This window comes from Diospyros lotus, chromosome 8, assembly GCF_014633365.1.
Source record: "Diospyros lotus cultivar Yz01 chromosome 8, ASM1463336v1, whole genome shotgun sequence".
Taxonomy (NCBI): domain Eukaryota; kingdom Viridiplantae; phylum Streptophyta; class Magnoliopsida; order Ericales; family Ebenaceae; genus Diospyros; species Diospyros lotus.
Genome location: NC_068345.1, coordinates 3,751,969 through 3,764,509, shown reverse-complemented (window position 1 = coordinate 3,764,509; position 12,541 = coordinate 3,751,969). Strand labels below are relative to the sequence as shown.

Here is a 12,541-nt window from a genome sequence, read left to right as displayed (position 1 = left end):
GATGTATTCTTCCCTGTGTTTTCCCTTCTGTTCTTAGCATCCTATTTTAGAGAATTACATTTTACCCCAACTGGTCCAGACTAATACGCAAACCAACCGTTTCTGTTTTTGAAATTACGCTTTACCCCAACTGATCTAGAGAAAATCACAAATGAGTCCTTGCTTGCTGCATTTTGTTTTCTGTTTTCAATTGAACAGAACACACAACCATTGGCCTCAACCGGTGTGTGATATTAGACTTAATTGCTTTGAGTAAATACTTATATTTTTTTATTGAATTACAATAAAGCCTTTATATGCTTTAAAATTAGCACTTAAAACTTAATTTGACTAAGTAGTGTTGATTAGGTAAATGTCAACTCATTAATTATCTTTGTTTACAACTATATTTTCAACAAGACTATTTTTCTTATATCGTGCTTAAAAGGTTTTTGCAATTTTTGTTGGGTACTTTTAAACTATATTTCTAAGGTTTGATTAAAAGAAATCGATTATCCTTACATTTTAAGAAATGTCATACACATTTTTTTATATTAATAGGCCAAATTAAATAACTATTTTGCCTTTGTCTTTCTTTTATTTTATCATTTTCTTTATTTCTCCACTCTATCACATTACTGATGATTAATGATCAATACCTGTTAGTGGGTCTAAGAGGTTATTAATATTTTATTTATGGAGATTGAAAAATTTTACCCTATTAAATTAAATGTTAAAAAATATTTTTATGTGACAAAATTTATGCAAATAAATTATGTATTAAATTAATGGATTGGGCTTTGGAAACTTGGGTTGAGCCTAATGAAAGATTTTGTATATTTTAATTGTTCTAATGTTGTGAAACTCATCAGACTTAAGGATATGTTGAGGGCCTTTAAGTGGCCTAATGGGAATGGGCCATTATATTTAATTGGGCCAATGAGTTGAGCTTACGCCCATGTATATAATAATGAGATATGGAATTAAATAAATAGAATTATATATATATATATTTTTGTATTTTGTGGATTAAAAGAAAAGAAGAAAGAAAATGTAAAATGCAAAGTGATTGTTCGTGATTTCATATAACCCACGAATAACATGCAAGTATACGCGGTCAAGACAAGTAAAGTGATGAATAAGATATCGTTCCCACGAAAATTGGTTACTAACCTTTTAAATACTAAAATTATTCACAATTAACTATATTCGGACAATTGATTAATTAAGAAAATTAATTAATATATAACTAACAATTAACTAAGAATTAAAAATCAATTGGTTAAGACCTAAGGTTTTCTAAATTCACCTAGCAAATCCACTTTATCAAATTACTTAAATTTTTGGTTGATTAGATTACAAATTATGTCAATAGAGCATTCTAATTTATTTGGAAGCCTATGTTTAGGTCTAACAAGTTTATTGAACTAACCTAACTCACTGTATGTCTATTTGAATTAGAATTAAAGAACACATTAAGAATAAATACTCATTATATGAAAATATTTATTACAAATATAATCACAGATTATACATGTAATCAAGTGAATGTCTTCCCCAATTAACATATGTTATTTTGTCCAAAGTTTATTTCTTATTTATCTATGTCTAGCATCATAAGAAATCTCAAATCATGTAATTGATGATCAAGCAATTACAAGCATTAAGTTTAGAACAAAATAAACATAGTTGATGTAACAATCACAACAAAAAATTAAGTAACAAATAAAGTTTCAATGCATAGGATCCTTTAAAAACCCTAGACAATTATTTAGCCACTCATAATAAATAAAATATTCTCAAAATCAACCAAGAGTTACTGTATAATTGAAATCCTAAACAATTAAAGAGAAGTAGAAAACAAAAACTCAAAAGAATGATGGAAAAAAAAAATCCCTTACCCAGATCTGAAACCAGATCTGATTAGGAGCAAAACCAACAAATCTGTCGTTTGCGTCCGTGTCTTGCTGCTTCCTTTACCAAGCCTTTTGACTTATTACACATACACGAGCGGCTGTTGTGCGGCATCCACTTCAATTTCCTCAATTCCCTCTTATTCTACTGCTACCTTCTTCATTTCTTAATTCCCTTGCGCCGTCTAAGTCCTCTGCCCTCCAAAATCAATCTCCCTATTATATATTATAATAATAATATATATATTCAATGCACATAGAGCCCTAGTCCTTTCTGCTCACACCATCTTCACACACACACACATATATATAATATACATAATATAATATAAACATAATATTTAATGTACTATTAATTATATTAATTTTAGTTATATTAAAATATTAATTATTTATAAAACTTATTTTTTATTTTTATTATAATATTAATTTATAGTATTAATTTTGAAATTAACTTTACAATTTTTTATTTTTATTTTTTAACCCAAACACCAAATAGTATTCCTGCAAAATAACAAAAATTACTAGAAATTAAATACATGTAAAGTATACTCAAAATATTAGACAATTTTAGATAAAACACATATAAAATACTAAAAACACTATTTAATTGGGACCAATGAATGTATGAATAAATTCTCACATTAAATACCCCCAAACTTGAATTATTGTTGGTCCTCGAGCAAAGAAAATAAGATACTAAAAAAAAAATAAACATTTTATTTTCACGTTAGGCCAAAATCAAGAAATCCAACAATATATCAATGCATAATTAATCACAACTTTGGTTACTATCCATATTATCATATCAACTCTAAATTCAAAAGCATTAATTGAAAGAATTAATCATGTAAAATCATCACTTTTGATGCCATTCATACTTCAAAATTAATTCATGAAACCTTGCAATTAACACAATTAAATCATGTAATAGTTTTCTTATAATAACTTCTCTCCACTACTACAAACATAAGGAGTAATAGGGATGTTTTTGTTTTTTTTTTTTAATATTTCCTAAGCATTACTTGGTTTTTGACGCGAATGTCGACATTTTGTGAAGAAGACACCCGGTTACTCCCCTAAATAATTGCTTAGAATGCGTTTGCATACTCATATTTTGAACCACCGTTTGACTTGAATGATGATGCAGGAGCACACTGTCAACCCCCAATTACTACTAAGCAGCTCAAAACATAAGAGTAGATAAATAACAATAACAATTTTTTTTTTTTTTATCATCCCATTTTACTTCAACTCTATTTAGGCCTAATTTCGAGAAATAATCACAATATTATTCTCACATAATCAATCATGCATGATCACAAAATCTTATGAATTTTGTCAATAAGCATATACTTCAACAATTATGATAATCTGGCATAATCAATTCATTTTCCTTAACACTGCTAAATTTAAAATCGATAATCAAATAGAACAATTCTCAATATTGAACTAACCATGCATTGACCAAAGTTAAACAAGAAACGTGAATTCGGCCTATACATGAAAATAAGACATTTTATTTTTAAAGGAATCATCAATCGCACATATTATTCTCTCACTTTTTTTTTTTCTTTTTCTTTTTCTTTCTCTCTCTCTCTGTCTCTCTTTTTTAAGTTTCAAACAAACAATCAAGAAAATAAAAAAAAATTCCCACCCCCACACTTAAATTAAACATTGTCCTCAATGTTTAAAAACAAGATAAGAGGAAAAGAAAAACAATACTCCCCTGATTGCGAATTTGAAACATGCGGCTCACGTGCTAAAGAGGAAAGACAATGGTGCACAGAGAGAGACATAAGTGTTGAACTTTCTAAAGAACAGCCTTGAATTTGACTCATAATCACCCTCCATGAAACTTGCAGACACTAGAGAACATAGCAACACTCGAAAAGAAAGAAAAAAAATAGCTAAAAAAATAAAAAATAAAATAAAGAAATCACGAAAGTAAAAAGTTAAGGAAAAAAAAAGAAATGATAGTTCTAATTTTGAGTCTTTAGCTTGACTTAACCACTTTCATTGGGGACTGGAAAGTGTAATTGTGGACACTTGACGATCAATAAGTTCACCAAAATAATGCTTCAACCGTTGTCCATTAACCTTGAAAGTCATATTAGTACCCAAATCTCGAATTTTCACTGCTCCATAAGGAGAAACATTAATAACCTCAAATGGACCTAACCATCTAGACTTCAATTTACTAGAAAAAAGCTTTAACCTAGAATTGAACAATAACACCAATTGGCCAGGTTCAAATTTCCTATTCAATATCTTTTTGTCATGCCACATCTTAGTTTTTTCTTTGTACAATTTGACATTCTCATATGCATCTAACCTAAATTCATCCATCTCATTTAATTGCAAAAGTCTCTTCTCACCTGCAACATACATATCAAAATTTAAATGCTTGATAGCCCAATATGCATGGTGTTCAAGTTCAACAGGCAAATGACATGCTTTACCAAATACAAGTCTATAAGAGGACATTCCAATAGGAGATTTAAATGCAGTTCTATAGGCCCACAATGCATCATCAAGCTTTTGAGACTAATCTTTCCTAGACCCAATCACTGTCATTTCCAATATTCTTTTAATCTCCCTATTAGAAATTTCGACCTATCCGCTAGTCTGTGGATGATAAGAAGTGGCAACTTTATGGGTAACCCCATATTTGGAAAGCAACGCATCAAACTGTTTGTTACAAAAGTGTAAACCTCCATCACTAATAATTTCCCTAGGAGTGCCAAACCTAGTAAAAATGTGCTTTTTCAGAAATCTAGTCACCACTCTAGCATCATTCTTAGGTAATGCCACTGCTTCTACCCATTTGGAAACATAGTCCACATCAATTAGGATGTATTTATTTCCAAATGAAAAAACAAATGGTCCCATGAAATCAATACCCTAAACATCAAACAGTTTAACTTCAAGCATTATGTTCAGTGGCATCTCATGTTTGCTAGATATGTTACCTACTCTCTGACATCTGTCACATTTTTTAACAAAGTTAAAGGCATATTTAAAAAGAGTAGGCCAATAAAAATCGGATTGTAAGACTTTTGCAGCAATCTTATTCCCTGAAAAATGACCACCATATTCCGAGGCATGACAATGCATCAAAATGTCATTATATTCTTCACTAGGCACACATCTCCTAAGCATTTGGTCATTACAAATTTTGAACAAGTAAGGTTCATCCCAAATGTAATACTTAACATCGTGCAAGAATTTCTTCTTTTGATAAGCATTCAAATTAGGGGGAAGGACTTTACTTACAATAAAGTTGACAAACTCAGCATACCAAGCAATTTGAGGGGTCTGAATAGCTAGTACTTTTTCATCAGGAAACTCCTCTCTAATCTCATCATGAGCTAGCTCATTGTTTCCATGTTTCTCCAATCTACTTAGATGGTCAGCTACAAGATTCTCAGCACCCTTTTTATCTTTGATTTCCAAGTTGAATTCCTGCAACAACAATACCTACCTAATAAGTCTTGGCTTTGCATCCTATTTAGAAAAAAGATACTTGATTGCAGAATGATCAGTAAAAACAACAACTTTAGAACCAATCAAGTATGATCTAAATTTGTCAAAGGCAAAAAAACAATGGCTAGTAACTCTTTCTCAGTATTAGCATAATTCAGTTGAGCATCATTAAGAGTTTTACTAGCATAATAGATGGTATGAAACAACTTACCTTTCCGTTGACCTAACATTGCACCTATGGCATGATCACTAGCATCACACATCAATTCAAAAGGTAAGTTCCAATTAGGAGTAGCAATAATAGGTGCAAAAGTTAATTTTTCTTTAAGAACTAGAAAGGCATTCATGTATGTAGTATCAAAAACAAATGGCACATCTTTTTCAAGCAAGTTGCACAAGGGTTTAGAGATCTTAGAAAAATCTTTGATGAACCTCCTGTAGAAACCTGTGTGGCCTAGAAAACTTCTTACTCCTTTAACAGATGTAGGAGGTGGTAACTTGGCAATTATGTCAGTTTTGGCACGATCAACTTCAATACCTCTTGAAGAAATTTTATGGCCAAATACCATACCCTCTCTAACCATAAAGTGACATTTTTCCCAATTTAGCACAAGGTTAGTGTCTACACATCTCTACAAAACAAGTTTTAAGTTAGCCAAGCATAAATCAAATGAATCACCAAACACAGAAAAATCATCCATAAACACCTCAATGAACTTTTCCATCATGTCTGAAAATATAGCCATCATGCATCGTTGGAAAGTAGCAGGTGCATTACATAAACCAAATGACATTCGTCTGAAAGCAAAAGTCCCATAAGGGCAAGTAAAAGTGGTTTTTTATTGGTCCTCAGGGGCAATAGCAATTTGATTATAGCCAGAATAACCATCTAGGAAACAATAAAACTCATGACCAGCTAATTTATCCAACATTTGATCAATGAAAGGTAGAGGAAAGTGATCATTCCTTGTGGTCTTACTAAGTTTCCTATAATCCATGCAAATCCTCCAACCGGTTACAGTCCTAGTGGGAATTAATTCATTGTTTTCATTTTTCACTACAGTCATCCCACTTTTCTTAGGAACACATTGAACAGGACTAACCCATGAGCTATCAAAAATAGGGTAAATTATGCCATTGTCCAACCATTTAATTATCTCTTTCTTTACCACTTCTTTCATGATAGGGTTTAATCGTCTTTGTGCATTGGCTGCACTCTCACCCTGCAATTTAAACACAAAACAAAACACAATAAAAATTTTATATTTTTTCTTTATTTAGGTGAGAGGTTTATACTTGTCAGTATACGAGTGCAGTTGTAGTCCAAATTTAAATTTATACTTTCTGGATGAGTCCAAGTCGTCCACTAGAGAGATTTATTTATGACAAAAGAAAAAGAATGTCACACACACACACGCATTTAAATGGATTGATAACAAGATTTTTTTTTATGATTTTTTTAGATAATAGATACTTGAAAATAAAGCAAGGTAGAAGTTGAAATAAATGCTTAATGTGAGGATATAAAATTGGATAGCACTTGAGTTAAAACAATTTCAGCACCAACCCGTTGATTCCCAAATTTTAGCAGACAAGATTAGTAACATTAATTTAATTTCAAATATGAGGGTTTGTTACTAAATACAATTAGAGATAATGATAGTTCTAGTTTAAGCAATCCCCATACATGATATGCGAGATTCTAATTTAAGCAACTACCATAAATCTAATTACAATTAATATACAAAACAACTAAATTAATTATCCGGGTTTGGGTATGATAGTGTTTCTAGTTCTAGTAACTCCCATGCCTAACATGAAAGCTTTAAATTAGGCTTACACTTCAATCCAAACATAGTGATTTCTCAATAATTAAAACTCACTCATACTGAAATTTAAATTAATGTTACTCATTTAACGCGCAGCTTTCTTTGTGAATCATTGGTGTTGGACATTATCCTTGCCTTAACCCAAGATTAGATTTAGCTACTCATTTCCATTTAAAAGTTAATTGACAAGAATTTAAATAGCATAATTTAAATAACAGAATTTAAATGACAATAATTAAAATAGCAAAAACTAACTGGCTATTTAGGCGGTAGATAATTAAAAAACAAGAATTAAAATTACAGAAATTTAAAGACAGAAATTAATCGGCCATTTAGGCGGTGGATAATAAAATAACAATAAATGACATAAGAATTTAAAAGAAGAAAGAAAGGAAGTAAGATTACAAGAGAAAATAAGAGAGAGAATAAAAGCAATTCTCTAAGACAAACTCTAAGAACAAGACTAAACTTTGATTCAAATAATAACAACCTCCTCACAAATGCACCAAAGTGAGCTATTTATAGCTCACAAGATGCAATACAAACCATACAATTATTCAACTAAACATAATTATATCTAATGGGCACTCATAAAATATTTTCCTAACTAGTGGAAGAAAATTAGGTAAAAGACAAAAAAAAAACAAAAGACTTTAGGTGGTGGAATACTCATAAAAATACAAAAGACTTTAGGTGGTAAAGCACTCATAAAAATACAAAATAAAGAAAAGTCTTATACAAATTGGGATTTGTTCGGCCTTTGATTGGTCTTGGGCCTTTGGTTGGTCTTGGGCCTTTCTTATGTTGGATTCTATTTGATAGTTGGGCCAAGTGCACTTGAAACATCCTCTAAACTCCATAGTTGGCCCCATGATTTTGAGCAACAATAATGGGTAATTCAACGTCTCGATTTATGCCCCTAATTAATTGTAGAAGTCAAATTCCTTGCTTCATCCTGTAATAATATGTAATGCAAATAATTATTTATTTTAAGCATAATTATAAAGCCAAAATAGGGATATAATTCATTAAGATTTAGGAAATATTGACCCCTCATCATGCATCAACAATTGGTTTACTATTTTCCTTCAAATTAATCTTATGCATGCAAATTGAAGGGTTAATTCCTTTAATATCAGATAACGTCCACCCTATAGCATTCCTATGCTCTCTAAGGATTCTAACCAATTCCTCTACTTGTTCTTCATTCAAATCAGCAGATATAATCACAGGAAAAGTAGAAGATTTACCTATAAAGACATACCTGAGATGAGAAGGTAAAGGTTTCAATTCTAAAGTAGGAATAGCTTCACTTACATCCTTACATTGCTCATGGGAGGAACTAGAAAATTCTAAACTTTTACATGGCAAAGGATCAATTTTTGTTTTCTTGGCCAGAATTTTTGGTGTTGCATCAAGTAACCTGCAGCACTCCTCGACTTCATCATCAAAAGCCTCCAAATTTGTCAAGGCACTTTGGAGTAGATCATCTTCTTTATAACTAGGAGAAGCAAACATCAAAGTGTCCAATCCATCCAACCTGAAACAATCATCAGCACCATTAGGAAATTTCATAGCTTTAAAGACATTAAATGTGACTTCTTGGTCTTGAACTCTCATGGTAAGTTCTCCTTTTTGAACATCAATCAAAGTTCTGCCTGTAGCTAAGAAAGGTCTTCCAAGGATAATGGGTATATCCTTGTCTTTTTCCATATCTAGAACAAGAAAATCAGCAGGCAAAATCAATTTTTCAACTTTAACCAAAACATCCTCAATGACTCCATATGGATACTTAATTGACCTATCAGCTAGTTGTAAGGATATTATTGTAGGTTTAGCCTCTCATAATCCTAATCTCTTAAAAATAGAAAAAAAAACATCAAATTGATACTAGTTCCTAAGTCACACAAAGCTCGACCTAAATATTGATTACCAATAGTACAAGGGATAGTAAAACTCCCTGGGTCCTTGAGCTCTGGGGGAAGTTTATTTTGGAGAATAGCACTGCACTCTTCAGTTAAAGCAACTGTCTCATAGTCTTCAAGCCGTCTCTTTCTTGAGAGTATATCCTTCATGAATTTAGCATAACTCGACATCTGCTCTAATGCATCTGCAAAAGGAATATTAATATTCAGTTTCTTAAAAACCTCAAGAAATTTAGAAAAATTTTGTTCTTGTTTTTGTTTTTGCAAGCACTGAGGAAACGGAGGAGGTGGGTATCCTGATTTGGGGTCATATTCGGTTGAATATTTCTCCTATTTATTCTTCCTTTACCTTCTAGAATTTTCTTCGTATGCATCGGATTGAGCCTTATTTTGGTTAACTGAAGGCACTCCCTGCTTATTTAACTCATCACCGATATCCACAAATTGCTTAAAATCTGACTGGCTTTCCACTAGCTGTTGATTTGTTTCCTTTGGATCTAACTGTGGAGCATATAAGCTGGTTAACTCATGAGTTTGGTGGCTTGAAATTGCTTTGCATTGTTCTTTGCCCTCTCGCTTTGGGTTTTGCTCAGTGTTGCTCGATAAGGCACCTTGTGGTCGAAAATTCATGGAATTTGCCATTGCCCCAATTGATTCTCTATATTTTTTATTGCAATTCCTTGACTCTGAATTTGCGCAGATTGATTCTAAAAAAGATTTGCAGTCTGCTCCATGAACTTATTCAAAGACTTCTCAACTGATTTAACCTTGTCTTGCACTGGATTGTTATGGAATCCTGAAGGACCATTATTCGGCCTTTGAATAGGCTGTTGAACATTTTGATTGTTACTCCATGAAAGATTTGGATGATTTCTCCAACCCGGATTATAGAAATTCGAGTTAGGATTATTTTGCTGCTTGGTATAATTGCTGACATATTGTGCAAACTCTATGTTCAATCCACACATTTCCCTGAGATGATTTCCTCCATATAAATCACATGATGCCACAGTTTCTTGAGGTGTATGAATTCCACTTTGAGCCAACTGCTTAGTCAAAGCATGTACCTGAGCAGTCAGGGCAGATATTGCATCAATTTCATAAACACCTGCAGTCCTTCTTTGAGGAGTCTTATCAGGATTCCATTGATAATTATTGGCAGCCATGTTTTCAAGTAAGGTGTAAGCATCATCAAATGACTTATCCATAAGCGCTCCACCTGCAACATCATCTATGATTGTTCTCGTGTGTCCCAATAAACCATTATAAAATGTTTCTACCTGCAACCAATCTGGAATCCCATGATGTGGACATCGTCGTAATAGCTCCTTGTACCTTTCCTAAGCCTCATACAAAGTCTCTGAATCTTGTTACATGAATGAGGTAATGTCATTTCTCATCTTTGCAGTCTTTGCAGGTGGGAAAAATTTTGCCAAAAGTTTTTGTGCCAAATCAGCCCAAGTAGTAATGGATCCCTGCGGCAACGAACTCAACCAACTCTTAGCCTTATCTCGAAGAGAGAAAGGAAAGAGCCTTAATCTCATTGCATCATCGGACACCCCATTGAACCTGAAAGTGTCGCATATCTCTAGAAAATTACTGAGGTGTTGGTTGGGATCATTATTTGGAAAGCCTCCAAATTCAATAGATGTCTGAATCATCTGAATTATGGATGGTTTGATCTCAAAATTATTTGCCTACACTGTTGGTCTCTGAATGCTCGAGCTAATCCCATCCACTTTAGGTATAGCATACTCTCTCAATTTTTTATGTTCTTCTTACTGAGCCATTGGTTCCTCTTCACCTTCACTTGATAATTTAACTTGATCTAAATGGCTAGATTCACCTCTCTTTGCTTTTTTTAAACGATAAATAGGTTGCTCAATTTCCAAGTCAAGTGGAATAGATTCAATGCCCTTGGATCTTGTGTTCATGTACTAGCCCATTTCCCTACATGAGTAAAAATAAATAAATAAATAAAATATAAATAAATAAAAGGTCCAAATCTATATATATATTATAACAAAACAGCCGTCAAAATTTTTTCTGCCCATTTTCATTTACTATTTTGATATTTTATTATGTTTTTTTAATTTTTTTTACTACCAAAAATAGAATTTTTATAGGTCATTAATTAAGTCTAAATTTGTGAAAAACGTGTAGTTCTTAAAACATATAAATGATTTTTTTCATTGTTGAATAGTGTTTGGAGAATGTGCAAGCATGCTGGTATATGAAAAGTCAAGATCTAATCCATATTATTAATTTTTAAATATTAAGATAAAATTTTAATTAAAATAAATTATAGAAAAATGAGACTTTTTTAAATCGGGAGAAATCTTGAGATATCAGGTAATATCGCAAAATACCAACTGTCAAGTAAATTTTTCATTTTATATATAGTTTAATTAATTTAATTTTTTTTTATAATTTTAAATATTATAATCTATATATATATATATTATAACAAAACAGTCGTCAAAAGTTTTTTTTCAATTACTATTTTGATATTTTATTATGTTTTTTTAATTTTTTTTACTTACCCAAAATAGAATTTTTATAGGTCATTAAGTCTAAAATTGTGAAAAACATGTAGTTTTTGAAACATGTAAATGATTTTTTCAAGGTTGAATAGTATTTGGAGAATATGTAAGCATGCTGGTATATGAAGAGTCAAGATCTAATTCATATTATTAATTTTTAAATATTAACATAAAATTTTAATTAAAATAAATTATAGAAAAATGAGACTTTTTTAGATCGGGATAAATCTTGAGATATAAGGTAATACTGCAGAATACCAACTGTCAAGTAAATTTTTTATTTTATATATAGTTTAATTAATTTAAATTTATTTTTTATAATTTTAATATTATAATTTTATATATAACTTAAATGTTATGATTTTATTTTTTAACTTTTTTTTTTTGTTGCTTTCTTAAAAATATGACATGTCTTAAATGTAATAATTGATTGTTAGGAGGAATATGTAAAATCATGTATGGATAATCGATTTTAAAATTTTAATTATTATTATTAATATAATTAATTAATTATTTAAATTATATTTATTTTATATATAGTTTGTTTATTTTAAATTTATTTTTTTATAATTTTAAATGTTATAATCTTACATATAACTTAAATGTTATAATTTTATTTTTTAACTTTATGTTTGTTTGTTGCTTTCTTAAAAATGTGACATGTCTTAAATGTGGTAATTGATTGTCAGGAGAAATATGTAAAGTCATATATGTATAATTAATTTTGAAAATTTGATTATTATCATTTATATAATTAATTAATTATTTAAATTATCTTTATTTTATATAGTTTAATTAATTTAAATTTATTTTCTTATAATTTTAAATGTTATAATTTTATTTTTTAACTTTATGTTTGTTTGTTG

General features: G+C 30.6%; 1 non-coding gene across 1 annotated transcript; it reads left to right on the top strand.

Moving 5' to 3' along the window:
* The first annotated feature begins 10,428 nt into the window (after window positions 1–10,428).
* LOC127809038 (small nucleolar RNA R71) lies at window positions 10,429–10,535 on the top strand. The gene has a single exon (XR_008025046.1). It is a non-coding gene; the product is annotated as a small nucleolar RNA R71 (small nucleolar RNA).
* Window positions 10,536–12,541: the final 2,006 nt, after the last annotated feature.